We start from the raw sequence: 15641 nt of genomic DNA on the forward strand, positions 1-15641 counted from the left end.
ACACCGGGTCTTGGTCATGGTGTATACATAGGAACACCGGGTCTTGGTCATGGAGTATACATAGGAACACCGGGTCGTGGCATATACATAGTAGGAACACCGGGTCTTGGTCATGGAGTATACATAGTGGGAACACCAGGTCTTGGTCATGGAGTATACATAGGAACACCGGGTCTTGGTCATGGTGTATACATAGGAACACCGGGTCTTGGTCATGGAGTATACATAGTAGGAACACCGGATGTTGGACATAGAATTATACATAAGACACCAGGTCTTAGTCATCGGGTATACATAGGAACATAGGGTCTTGGTCGTAGATATACATAAAGACACGGGTCTTGGACATGGGTATACGCCAAGACACCAGGTCTTGGTCATGGAGTATACATGAACCTGGATCTTGGTCATGGAGTATACATAAGACACCGGGTCTTGGACATGGAGGATACATAGGAACACCGGGTCGTGGTCATAGAGTATACATAGGAACACCGGGTCTTGGTCATGGAGTATGCATAGGAACACCGGGTCTTGGTCATAAATTATACCTTAGGAACACCGGGTCTTAGTCATGGGTATACATAGGAACACCGGGTCTTGGTCATGGAGTATACATAGAACACTTACCGGGTCTTGGTCTTGGAGTATACATAGGAACAACGGGTCGTGGTCATAGGTGATACATAGGAACACCGGGTGCGGTCATGGGTATACACTTAAAGGAACACCGGGTCTTGGTCATAGAGTATATTGGAACACCGGGTCTTGGTCATAAGTATACATAGAACACCGGGTCTTGGTCATGGAGTATACACTTAAAGACACCGGGTCTTGGTCATGGAACCATATAGACACCGGGTCTTGGTCATATAGATATACATAGGAACACCAGGTCTTGGTCATGGGTATACATAAGACACCGGGTCTTGGTCATGGAGTATACATAGGAACACCAGGTCCTTGGTCATAGAGTATACATAGGAACACCGGGTCTTGGTCATGGTATACATTGGAACACCGGGTCTTGGTCATGGAGTATACATAGGAACACCGGGTCTTGGTCATGGAGTATACATTGGAACACCGGGTCTTGGTCATGGAGGATACATTGGAACACCGGGTCTTGGTCATGAAGGATACATTGGAACACCGGGTCTTGGTCATGGAGTATACATTGGAACACCGGGTCTTGGTCATGGAGTATACATAGGAACACCGGGTCTTGGTCATGGAGTATACATTGGAACACCGGGTCGTGATAAGTATTAGTTAGACGAAAATAGAGACAACATTAGACCTGGAATACCATTGGAAAACTGACTTATACACAGAAAGGAAACATGTCCTTCTGTGGCAGAGGGAAACTGGGTACAAGGAAGGAGGGAAACAACTGAGGCAAGATCTCCCAATATGATATATTTCCCGGTATAAGGAACCAAGATGGCGCTGGGTTGACCATATAGCCAGTAGAAGGTGTCAGAAGTGAACCAGAGAGATCCTTGATGTAATCCTTGAAGATAAATATATAAGGTGAAGGAGATCAAACGACGGAGGGATAGAGGAAACCACCCAGTGTGCTGCAGGTGCTCATCAGTAGGCAGGCAGGGAGGGCTCAGGGAAGATTTGTAGGGCTCAGGGAGGAAAAGGGACCTTCTTCAACCCCAACAGTGGATTGATACGGCGTGATGATGATGATGATGATGATGATGATGATGATGACGACGACGACGACGACTCTCTCTCTCTCTCGGGGGTCGAGTTAGTAGAGGCGTGGTGGGTCGGTAAACAGCAGGCGCGCGGGAACACATTGGTAAGAGCAGACGGAGTTATCTTTCCACTTCATTACTACAATTTCATATAAGTGGTCCTGTGATAACGCCACTAGTAATCACTGATTATATATTCAATGAGGAGTCCCCCAAGCCATTGTGTACTGTCTTTGTAGATAACGGCTTATCGGTCTCCCAGAAGTCTTGATGCGTACGGCAACCTGCGTTCATGCGTGCACTGCTTATTGGTGTTGTACCATGGTAGGGTGGTTGTTCAGGTACAGTTGTGTGGTAGTGGTGGGGGGGGGTGTTGTTCCATGGTAGGGTGGTTGTTCAGGTACAGTTGTGTGGTAGTGGTGGGGGGTGTTGTTCCATGGTAGGGTGGTTGTTCAGGTACAGTTGTGTGGTAGTGATGGGGTTGTTGTACCATAAGAACTTAAGAATGGAGGAAACTGCAGCGGGCCTATTGGTCCATACCCAACCCCCGTCCAACCTATGTTTGAAGCTATCCAGCGTTGACTTAGGAAACAGTCCTGTACTGTTTTAAGAAATAGCCTCTGATTCTGAGTTACCCGTAAGGTCGGTCCAATCTATTTAACTAAAGTCGTCTACTATACAGACTTAGCTATGTTTACAGGCCCTGAGTAATTCATCCCAAGTAAGTTGCTCATTAACTTTATCAAGATGGGAGGTCTATATATTTCTCCTGTGATTAATTTTTCTTACCATCGGTTAATTCTATCCAAATTGTTTCTGAATTCAATTCAGTTTTTATTCACTTATTTATTCCTTACTTCAAATTATCCCTGACATAGATTGCTACTCTGCCTCCTTTCTTAATCTGCCTATCGGTATGAAATAATTTGTAGCCTTTAATTTGGTATTCGACAAGTAACTCACGTGAGTAAGTTTATCCATGTTTCGGTGAATGCTATTATATAATTTTTTCTGTTCATACCAACGCCTTGATTTCGTCTATTTCATTTCCCATATTCCTACTGTTTGCGTAGTAGACATTTAAGTTAGTCGTGATCTGAGTCCTCTCTTTGTCGCGTTCCAAACACATATTTCTATGTAACCTTTCGTTTTGTCTCCCCGCTCCCACTGCAGTCTCCTCGACCCCCGTGCTCACATGTTCCCCTAGCAGTTTAAAGACTTGAACATCTTTTGAACTGCCCTCTCGAGACAGCCATCCAGGGTTGCCACCCCGTCCCTAGACAGATGCACCCCATCCCTAGCATAAAGGTCCCTTCTCCCGTAAAAGTTGTCCCAGTTGTCAACGAATGGGACTGATATTGACTTGCAATATTTGTCAAGACTGCCGTTGACACCAACTGCCCTTGACAACCATCCATTGCCAACTCTCCTTCTAGACAGGACACCACATATGATAGGGATCCCTCCCTTCACCCTAATACGTTCTATAGCTGTCTTGAACTTATCAAGGAGCTCCTCACTCCTACACCGGCCAATATCATTGCCTCCTGCACTGAGGCAGATAATGGGTTTGTTCCCATTACTAGACAAGATATTGTCCATCTTGTGTAATATATCACCCATCCAAGCTCCTGGCAAACACACTCTCATCCTCCCAGGGTGGTTGTTCAGGTACAGTTGTATGGTAGTGGTGGCGGTGTTGTAATGGCAATGGTACAGACCCTGTTCATTTGTGTGCTTGTAATAGTACTGTGCTGCACTGTCTTAATGAGAGTGTACAGTAGTTTGTATTAGTAAGGGAAAATTGTATCGTGTGAGAGAGAGTTGGTCATGATTCAGTTAATAGTGTCTTATATCTGGTGACCCATATATCGTTTCCTCCCACACGGTGTTTACATATAACCGCTGCTCACTCCCTCACAGCTGGAGGTGAGGTCATCAGAATAGAGTAATATGTATGCAAGTCATCCTTAACTATAAAATTGACTTTATTCATAATGATATAGATTCAGTTACCGAGTAACATACATGAGAGTTCACATCAGTTAAGGGGTTTATAGTGAGTGTTTTATCATTGAATATTACCAAGTGAGTTTGGGAAGACGGTGGTGAGGAGCTTCACCGTATGTCACAACATTCACTTTCACTATCTCTCAGTATAGTGAGTGAGTGAAGGTGTCCTGTCTTCCCGTCACATTTCTTCATAGGAACTTAACCTTCCTCAGATATTTTGCCGTTGATGACTTAGGTGGTGTGTACTGTATATCGTGCCTAAGAGAGGTCAAGGTCTGTCATTACTGCACTGGTAATTAGTCACAACCTTGTTCGTCGAACAAAATGCGTCACTTGTGTTAGGTAGACGAGGTAAACACCACACCCCGTGTGGAAGGCTTGCTGGGAGACACGGTGCAGTGTGAGTCATTACTGTACCATCTGAATCACAGCATTGATTTCACATCTGTGTCCATCATTAATCTCACCCTCTAGACTTGGTCTTGCTTTGAGAGTTTTCATTTTTAATGTCTTATCTTTTATCTCTTTCTGCCTATTCCCCTTTTTGAGTGTAAGATTAACCTAGTCGCTTCGTATTAACGTTTGTGATATACGTACAGTATTACCCAACATCTCTGATGAGTAAGAAACTTACATTATTTGGAGGGACTTGTTGCTCATCACATACTGTACCTCCTCCACACGTCGTGTAAATGTTACACACAGTCTGTTGAATCAGGCAATTTGTAAAATACCTGGGAATATTTTCCGTTTATTAGAACATGAATATATATGTTATGGTATGGTTAAGTCTGGTAAAGTTACGTAATATACATTACGTTAGACTAAGTTACTCAGATAAAACTTGAGGAGATAGCATTAATCTTCTCACAGAACCTAACCTAACCCTACCTAGTTATGAGTTATCCTGAAGAAAAGTACCTGAGATGTTGATTATTACACCACATTACCTTCATGTAATGTTTTATAACTATCAAAAGGCGGCAGAGGAAACTGTGAATATTAATGACTATTTTATATAATGAAATATTTATTACCAGAGGAGAGAAGTAGGACCACATACAGTACAGTACATGAGTTTATTAATAAAGATGGAACAACAGAAAGTTAGTTGACCTATAAAGAAAACAACACGGTGATGGTGCCAGCATTAGACAAGACTGAAGGATGGTGAAAATATTGTCATAAGAGCGTGTTTGTCTGTTCCAGCCAAAAATATTTCCTGAGTGAGAGACAGACATTGCCAGGGTGGAAGGTTGTTTACCAGTGTGAGGGAGGGTAAACTATGGGTCTCGGTAGAGGTAGTTAACAGGGTAAAGATCGGTGGTATTATAGGAAGGTGAAGACAAAGGAGTTGTGTCGAGGAAGGAACTGAAGAACAAGAAATAAAACAAATGGAATGAATGACAAGAAATAATGATAAAATACAGGAAGACTTTTACTGTAGACCAACTGACAACTGCACAGTGCCTGGAGGAAGTGAGGCGACATAAAACATCTGGGGCAAATAAATTAAAAAGAATTAAACGGCTAAACAATATTGTGAGTAGACAGTTGATGACTGGAGACATGACTGAGTGAGTAGAGAGTTGATGACTGGAGACATGACTGAGTGAGTAGACAGTTGATGACTGGAGACATGACTGAGTGAGTAGACAGTTGATGACTGGAGACATGACTGAGTGAGTAGAGAGTTGATGACTGGAGACATGACTGAGTGAGTAGACAGTTGATGACTGGAGACATGACTGAGTGAGTAGAGAGTTGATGACTGGAGACATGACTGAGTGAGTAGAGAGTTGATGACTGGAGACATGACTGAGTGAGTAGAGAGTTGATGACTGGAATGACTGAGTGAGTAGAGTTGATGACTGTGACTGAGTAGAGAGTTGATGACTGGAGACATGACTGTGTGAGTAGAGAGTTGATGACTGGAGACATGACTGTGTGAGTAGAGTTGATGACTGGAGACATGACTGTGTGAGTAGAGAGTTGATGACTGGACATGACTGTGTGAGTAGAGAGTTGATGACTGGAGACATGACTGAGTGAGTAGAGAGTTGATGACTGGAGACATGACTGAGTGAGTAGACAGTTGATGACTGGAGACATGACTGAGTGAGTAGACAGTTGATGACTGGAGACATGACTGAGTGAGTAGAGAGTTGATGACTGGAGACATGACTGAGTGAGTAGACAGTTGATGACTGGAGACATGACTGAGTGTGTAGAGAGTTGATGACTGGAGACATGACTGAGTGAGTAGAGAGTTGATGACTGGAGACATGACTGAGTGAGTAGACAGTTGATGACTGAGACATGACTGTGTGAGTAGACAGTTGATGACTGGAACATGACTGTGTGAGTAGACAGTTGATGACTGGAGACATGAGAGTAGACAGTTGATACTGAGACATGACTGTGTGAGTAGACAGTTGATGACTGGAGACATGACTGTGTGAGTAGACGGTTGGTGACTGGAGACATGACTGTGTGAGTAGACGGTTGATGACTGGAGACATGACTGAGTGAGTAGAGAGTTGATGACTGGAGACATGACTGAGTGAGTAGACAGTTGATGACTGGAGACATGACTGAGTGAGTAGAGAGTTGATGACTGGAGACATGACTGAGTGAGTAGACAGTTGATGACTGGAGACATGACTGAGTGAGTAGAGAGTTGATGACTGGAGACATGACTGAGTGAGTAGAGAGTTGATGACTGGAGACATGACTGAGTGAGTAGACAGTTGATGACTGGAGACATGACTGTGAGTAGACAGTTGATGACTGAATGTTTTATGTGTGGTATGATATTGAACTATCTCACTTGTTAACACTTGCCTGAACGAGTGTAGGTTAGTCGCTGGTACCTTTGATGCAGCTGAGTGAGATATTAGGTAATTTCACGGCGTGTCACCTTTGATACAGTCGTCGATTGGTTGATAGTTGAAATCGTCACAGCTGTCCTGGGTTGTACTTGTAATTATCTTAGCTTGTAAGTCAAACAAGACACACAGGTAATGTTCTCTTCACTCGTTGTTCCTTGGTTTAATGTAAACACACATGGTGATTTTCTAGTTATATTGGGTAGTCACATCTGTACAATTATTTGGTATTGACAGACTAATGAGCATTAGCTATTAGCTTGTAATTAGCTGATATAATTAGAGAGAGGTACAGCCTGGAGAGCTGGTCTCACGACACGACTTTAGAGTATCGTGTCAAGCTGTGAACTGTGGGAACTGGCTGCACAGTACTCTCTTGAGTCTGGTGATTGGAGAGTAACCGATCCTTCAACACAGACATTATCTAAACAGCCGACTACACACTGAGGGCTGAGTGTGTAGATTTATGGAGGTGTGACACAACAAATGTTTATGGAGGTGTGACAGAACAAATGTTTATGGAGGTGTGACACAACAAATGTTTATGGAGGTGTGACACAACAAATGTTTATGGAGGTGTGACAGAACAAATGTTTATGGAGGTGTGACAGAACAAATGTTTATGGAGGTGTGACAGAACAAATGTTTATGGAGGTGTGACAGAACAAATGTTTATGTAGCTGTGACAGAACAAATGTTTATGGAGGTGTGACAGAACAAATGTTTATGGAGGTGTGACACAACAAATGTTTATGGAGGTGTGACACAACAAATGTTTATGGAGGTGTGACACAACAAATGTTTATGGAGGTGTGACCAACAACAAATGTTTATAGGAGTGTGAGGTGTGTGACAGAACAAATGTTTATGGAGGTGTGACAGAACAAATGTTTATGGAGGTGTGACAGAACAAATGTTTATGGAGGTGTGACACAACAAATGTTTATGTAGCTGTGACAGAACAAATGTTTATGGAGGTGTGACAGAACAAATGTTTATGGAGGTGTGACAGAACAAATGTTTATGGAGGTGTGACAGAACAAATGTTTATGGAGGTGTGACACAACAAATGTTTATGTAGCTGTGACAGAACAAATGTTTATGTAGCTGTGACAGAACAAATGTTTATGGAGGTGTGACAGAACAAATGTTTATGGAGGTGTGACAGAACAAATGTTATGGAGGTGTGACAGAACAAATGTTTATGAAGCTGTGACAGAACAAAATGTTTATGGAGGTGTGACAGAACAAATGTTTATGGAGGTGTGACAACAAATGTTATGGAGGTGTGACAAATGTTTATGGAGGTGTGACAGAACAAATGTTTATGGAGGTGTGACAGAACAAATGTTTATGGAGGTGTGACACAACAAATGTTTATGTAGCTTTATGCTCAATAGTCTGGGTGATAGAATGTATATAATGAATATATGTCCTTAGCCCATATTTATATAACATTAATGTGACAGACTAATACATGGAGACATGACGCAGACAGTTGACAGACTGAGACATGACTGTGAGAGACAGTTGATGACTGGAGACATGACTGTGAGTAGACAGTTGATGGTGACTGAGACATGACAGTGAGTAGACAGTTGATGGTGACTGGAGATATGACTGTGTGAGTAGACAGTTGATGGTGACTGGAGACATGACTGTGTGAGTAGACAGTTGATGGTGACTGGAGACATGACTGTGTGAGTAGACAGTTGATGGTGACTGAGACATGACTGTGTGAGTAGACAGTTGATGGTGACTGGAGACATGACTGTGTGAGTAGACAGTTGATGGTGACTGGAGACATGATTGTGAGTAGGCAGTTGATGGTGACTGGAGACATGACTGTGTGAGTAGACAGTTGATGGTGACTGGAGACATGACTGTGTGAGTAGACAGTTGATGGTGACTGGAGACGTGACTGTGTGAGTAGACGGTTGATGGTGACTGGAGACATGACTGTGAGTAGTGGCCTGTGATAATTTCCGTACTTGGGGGGGGAGCAAAAATGATCTTGTGAAACGCAATGGTCATAAATTATCATAAAGGAAACTCAACAAATGAACAGGTCCAGTACATAACGCCCCTCGCCACGTGACGTCATGCAGCGTGATGGCAGCAGGGGTGTCACTGAATTGTTGTAATCTTTTTCTTGTTCTTTCTCTGATATTAATGCTACCAGTGGGTTTAACATGTTAATTTTTACCTCCCCACGTGCGGAAATTATCGAAGATCAACACAGAATAGTTAATTTTCCATATAATTGCAGAATATTGGTAAGTTGAATAAAATACTGATATTAATGGGTAGGAGGGCCAGTGATGTCGGGGTCAATGGGGAGAAAACAAGCGATGAAATAAAGTTCGAATAAGTTTAAAAAGGAGGGCTGTGGTCGCCAACCCTCGGACATAAGGGTGACAAAGCTGATCTAGTGAGCAACTGTTGTGTTCATCTGGAATTGGGTATTAATCCGAACCTGGGACTCGCCACACCTATAAGGGACTAGTTATTTTCTTTCCTCCGTTCCTTTAAATAATCCCTTTAAAAAATATCCATTGTCCAAGTACATATTAATATTTTTGCAACACTTATTGTACCATCATAACCATATTGTCACGTAAATGGAAATCACCATTATAATATTTACCGTCAAGCCATTATCCTGACTCTGTCCCCTTGTTTCACCTGAACATAACCCATATTTTATTGCTTCCCTCATTTACCATATGTATCAACTCTGCTGTAATATATATAAGGGATAATCGTGGTAGCTTCCTTATATGTATCTACTAACCCCATGTTACTTATACTATTCCAGATGATTCTAAATGTTACATAATGCTTCCTTGAGTTAAATGGACAGTATATATCTGGTGCCTACAAGAGGGCTCAGGCTCTCAATTGACTCAAGCCATGTCAATATTGTTATTATTGTCCACTCTCTATCTGTATTTTTCCAGCTAAATAAATTGTTTCAATATCAATAACAGATTCAGTATATTTGGTGTACAGTATTAGTCGAGAATAAATACATTACCTAGTGGGGGAATAAACCTCGTGAGCAGGTTGATGGGGGGTACAGGCAGGGGAGGTGATGCACCAGTGTAGACCATACACGAATAAGGCCTTCATAAACGTGGTAATATTCCTACAGTTAGTGGATGATCATTGTGTCCAAAACTCTTATATTTTTCCATTCGTTATATCGAATTTGCTTCAAGTTTAATATCGAAAATATCAATATGTGCAATAAGTGTACAGTATATGTTGGACTCAAAGGCCGATTTCGCTCACTGAGCGAAAAATTCCGACTACAACACAATTTGTACACAATATTATTACTAGAAAGCGAAATTCGCGTTGTGGGCTCTTCTAAAACAGGCATAACGAGTTATGAGCGGTCTCAACCTTCCAGAACTTGAAATAATTATAGTATGGTTTTGTGAGTGCCAAGTGTTCACAATGCGATGTGGCAATAGTTATTTTGCCAGAACGCGATCAAGGGGTTGGGTTAGGTTAGTTCAGATTGCGTTCTGCTAATAATATTGTGTACAAATTGCGTTGTAGCCGGGGTTTTTCGCTCAGTGAACGAAATCGGCCATGAGCCCAACATATACAGTATATTGATGAGCCAATAAATCTACACATTGATGAACTCGACAGGAAGGAAAATTGTCGTCTGGCATTATTTATTTGATGAGTTTTGGAAGTTATAATTCTCCGTTGTTGGTAAGATTTATGGCAGTAATTTAGATCGTATATTTTATTTCCCCTCCTGTACTGTATCGCCGCGCCCCTGCGTGTGTACGGTAACTGTGTAGAAACTTTGTGTTGGGCCTCACCAGCTGTGGGGGTGTACAGTACATACAGTATCTCTTTATGGTTGTTACATACAGTAGAATTCACTGTCATTACTAGCCGACAGTTGTGTGGCAAGAAGCGGTGTGGCGGCTGGTGGTGAAGAAAGTATTTTACAGGAACATCCATTCAAACAACACTTGATTCAGTTCATCCAGTTATGGGGAGTAGGTAGACCACGTGTTGTTCACTGAGTTGTAACTATGGTTGTTTCTTAAGTCGACTACAAATCCATTACTTATCTTTTATCATAATTTTCCTAATTATTCATCTCAATTTAAGTCTATAAAATACTGTTTGGCGGGGATGTTTGCCGCCACTAACTCAACAACAAAAACTTGTCACTAACGATGTGGATATTAAGGTGGCTTATCACCGCCCACACAGTCAACACCACCTGCGTTCATTATTGCGTTCATTATTGACATCATCAATTTCACCAAGGGACTCACGTTACAATGGAGGTCCACCACACGCTCACCGAACACAGTACCTCCTTCAACAAGAAAGTGTGACATGTACTATCTCCCTCTCTCTCTCTAAATAGTTCTTAAGCATATGGCAATTGATCCTTTTAGCCATGATTTAAACCTAACCAAACCTAACTTTACTTAACACCAAACTAACCCTAACCTTTATCTTATTCTTAACTTATTAAAAAATTAATCCAAACGTATTGTGTAAATTATAATTCTATCAACGCCGGGGTACCACAAGGCTTCCCACTAGCACCAATTATTTGCTTTTACACATTAATGAATGATCTGTCACTTCACTCCATAGATCCTCACTTGACTGCCCTAGTCTCACGAGATGAAATTTTGAACATCTTGACAAAACATCCTTCCTTCTCTCTACAGGAAGACCTCGTACAAATATAGGTTTCCTACAGCACTTACACAAATTAAATACAGAATATGTACTGTAGTAACGGGCATGGCATTGTGCAGTTTAACATGGATTTTGACAACAATATCATCATCCATACCACATAGTAATTCTCCTGCTTCACATACCACATAGTAATTATCCTGCTTCACATAGTAATTATCCTGTTTCACATAGTAATTATCCTGTTTCACATAGTAATTATCCTGTTTCACATAGTAATTATCCTGTTTCACATAGTAATTATCCTGCTTCACAATAATTATCCTGTTTCACATAGTAATTATCCTTCTTCATATAGTAATTATCCTGCTTCACATAGTAATTATCCTGCTTCACATAATAATAATCCTGTTTCACATAGTAATTATCCTTCTTCATATAGTAATTATCCTGCTTCACATAGTAATTATCCTGCTTTACATGATAATTATCCTACTTCACATACCTGCAATCTGTAGTAAGAGGAGCCTTAGTGAGTAGATGTAACAACAAATGCCTGTGTGATCTCCCCTGGATATTTAGTTGTAAAAATAAAGACTTAACCTACAGTAATTCTAACAATATTGTAAACATATCCAACTTAACATTTCCTCAACTTATAACCTAATAACTCGTGGCTGGCTTTCGTTACGTTACGTTAGGATTAGTTTAGGTTCGGTAATAAGTTAGGATTAGTTTAGGTTAGGTAATAAGTTAGGATTAGGTTCGGTTAGGTAATAAGTTAGGATTAGGTTAGGTATTAAGATAGGATTAGTTTAGGTTAGGTAATAAGTTAGGATTAGGTTCGGTTAGGTAATAAGTTAGGATTAGGTTCGGTTAGGTAATAAGTTAGGATTAGGTTCGGTTAGGTAATAAGTTAGGATTAGGTTAGGTAATAAGTTAGGATTAGTTGAGGTTAGGTAATAAGTTAGGATTAGGTTCGGTTAGGTAATAAGTTAGGATTAGGTTAGGTAATAACATAGGATTAGTTTAGGTTAGGTAATAAGTTAGGATTAGTTTAGGTTAGGTAATAAGTTAGGATTAGTTTGTATTACGTTAAGTTTGGATTAGTTTTAGGAAGGTGTTGTACTGTAGATCTGATTGGTAAATGGTTCTCAGAGTGGAAGTTTCACGGCTTTTTCATCACGGTTGTCATTGTATTCATCATAACGGTTGTCATTGTTTTCATTATAGCAGTTGTCATTGTATGCATTATAACGGTTGTCATTGTATGCATTATAGCGGTTGTCATTGTATGCATTATGACGGTTGTCATTGTTTGCATTATAACGGTTGTTATTGTATGCATTATGACGGTTGTCGTATTCATTATAACGGTTGTTATTGTATGCATTATAACGGTTGTTATTGCATGCATTATAACGGTTGTCATTGTATGCATTATGACGGTTGTTATTGTGTGCATTATAACGGTTATCATTGTATTCATTATAGCGGTTGTCATTGTATGCAATTATAACGGTTGTTATTGTATGCATTATAACGGTTGTTATTGTATGCATTATAACGGTTGTATTCATTATAACGGTGGTCATTGTATGTATTATAACGGTTGTCATTGTATTCATTATAACAGTTGCCATTGTATGCATTATAACGGTTGTCATTGTATGCATTATGACGGTTGTTATTGTGTGCATTATAACGGTTATCATTGTATTCATTATAGCGGTTGTCATTGTATGCAATTATAACGGTTGTTATTGTATGCATTATAACGGTTGTCGTATTCATTATAACGGTTGTCATTGTATGTATTATAACGGTTGTCATTGTATTCATTATAACAGTTGCCATTGTATGCATTATAACGGTTGTCTTTATGCATTATAACGGTCGTCATTGTATGCATTATAACGGTTGTTATTGTATACATTGTAACGGTTGTCATTGTATGCATTATAACGGTTGTCATTGTATGCATTATAACGGCTGTTTTTGTATGCATTATAACGGTTGTCATTGTATTCATTATAACGGTTATCATTGTATTCATTATAACGGTTATTGTATGCATTATAACGGTTATCATTGTATTCATTATAACGGTTGTCATTGTATGCATTATAACGGTTATCATTGTATTCATTGTAACGGTTGTTATTGTATTCATTATAACAGTTGTTGTATGCATTATAACGGTATGTAATAAAACTAATATCATGTGTGGAACTCCTGTTGGCATGGCGGAGGTAAACAACAATTACCAGACAAAGCTTTATAACATGTCCCCCAGACCCTAACAACCTCACACACTCACAGCAGATGGTAGAGCAAAGACTTAGGAAACTTTTCTCTTAATTTACGTTATTGGGTGAATAGTGTGTGTGTGTGTGTGTGTGTGTGTGTGTGTGTGTGTGTGTGTGTGTGTCGTAATATCAATATCATCAACCCGTGTAACTTGTCCTCGTCGGTGAGTTGAAGGGACGACACAAGGAACGTTTACTATAATCCCGGTGTAGTTATCTGATGCACTATCACCGCTATCAGACAACCCGGCAAGCATCACCACCACCAGAGGAGATGCGGCGCCCACATAGCACGGCCCCCCGTCTGTTGTGTGGGTTAGGATTAATTGACCAAGTAATCATCATTAGAGCACCAGCCTTACGGAGGAGGTTGGTTAACACACACTTGCCCCGGCTGCCCGCCACGACCATCTAGGTTTTCCATGGAACTAAAACTTTGCCGCCAGTTCGTAGATATCGGTTCAGGAATCCGATTGCCCATCTGACATTTAATATTATTATTAATTGAACTTTATTCTTGTAGTAATACGTAAAATTGCGCGAAAAACTTACCAAACACTTAACATGTACTTTCAAAATACAGGCGTGACACAGAACCGTAGTGTGTTCGGACTGATGAAACCGAATCCGTGGTCAGGTGAAGGGGTCGGGATGCGGCGTGCTCAGTATCGGTCGATATCAGATATCAGGGTTGGGGTATCAGCGGGCCAGCCTCACTCGCTCTCTTACAGTAGTGCCGACTGGCAGGGCTCCTCCACCGCTGCCGGACCAATACACACACACACACTAACACACCGCACCGTCTTGTGTCACCGCCTGCCACCGTAGTCTCATGCTCACCACCGTAACATCAAACACTACGCTGGCTCAACAAGGGTCCTGCACCACCCATACACCAACACCGTCTTGACACCCCCCGACACAGGGGCCGCTGTGACAGTGTCGTGAAGATAGTGCCAGAAAAGTGAATGTGAACACAGGTAATACGCTGCGGCGGTTCTTGTTGTGGTTACGGATAATGAAAACAAATACTTGGAAGTCATAATAAGAAATGACGTAAGTGGACTGTACAGCGTCAGTGAAGACAAGTATTGGAGTGCCGGCGTGTGTACGACTTACTCGACCAGCGGCAGTTGTAATGTTCCGTGCGCTAATGTGTGTGTGTGTGTGTGTGTGTGACGTACATCTTCACTTCGTCCTCACACCCAGTACCACACTACCATCACCCAGTACAACACTACCACCACACAGAACCACACTACCACCACCCAGTACAACACTACCACCACCCAGTACAACACTACCATCACCCAGTACCACACTACTATCACCCAGTACCACACTACTATCACCCAGTACCACACTACTATCACCCAGTACCACACTACTATCACCCAGTACCACACTACCACCACCAGTACAACACTACCACCCCCAGTACAACACTACCATCACCCAGTACAACACTACCATCACCCAGTACAACACTACCACCACGGTACCACACTACCACCACCCAGTACAACACTACCACCGCAGTACAACACTACCATCACCCAGTACCTTACCATCACCCAGTACACCACACTACTATCACCCAGTACCACACCACCACCCAGTACAACACTACCACCGCAGTAAACACTACCACCCAGTACAACACTACCATCACCCAGTACCTTACTACCACCAGTACAAACACTACCCATCACCCAGTACCAACACTACCACCACCCAGTACAACACTACCACCACCCAGTAAAAACACTACCACCGCAGTACAACACTACCATCACCCAGTACCAACACTACCATCTTTTAATTTAACACTACCACCACCCAGTGCCACACTACCATCACCCAGGCAACACTACACCACCCAGTACCAACACTACCACCACCCAGTAAACACTACCACCGGTACAACACTACCATCACCCAGTACCAACACTACCCATCACCCAGTGCCACACTACCACCACCCGGTACCCACACTGCCACCACCCGGTACAACACTACCCGCCACCCAGTAC

The 15641-nt window shown here is 41.7% G+C and overlaps 1 protein-coding gene across 4 annotated transcripts in view; it reads left to right on the plus strand.

The window, feature by feature from the left end:
- Window positions 1-15641, plus strand: part of LOC121855814 (zinc finger and BTB domain-containing protein 17-like) — a 141118-nt gene that overhangs the window by 96526 nt on the left and 28951 nt on the right. Inside the window, exon 1 of one of the 4 annotated variants that reach the window (XM_042350928.1) lies at window positions 14312-14588. The exons of the other annotated variants lie outside the window; for them this stretch is intronic. The gene's annotated coding sequence lies outside the window, so the exon portion shown is untranslated. Of the gene's footprint in view, window positions 1-14311; window positions 14589-15641 lie in introns of those variants that run through there. 4 annotated transcript variants of the gene reach the window in all.

Source organism: Homarus americanus, unplaced genomic scaffold (genome assembly GCF_018991925.1).
Source record: "Homarus americanus isolate GMGI-L3 unplaced genomic scaffold, GMGI_Hamer_2.0 scaffold14072, whole genome shotgun sequence".
NCBI classification, from domain to species: Eukaryota; Metazoa; Arthropoda; class Malacostraca; order Decapoda; family Nephropidae; genus Homarus; species Homarus americanus.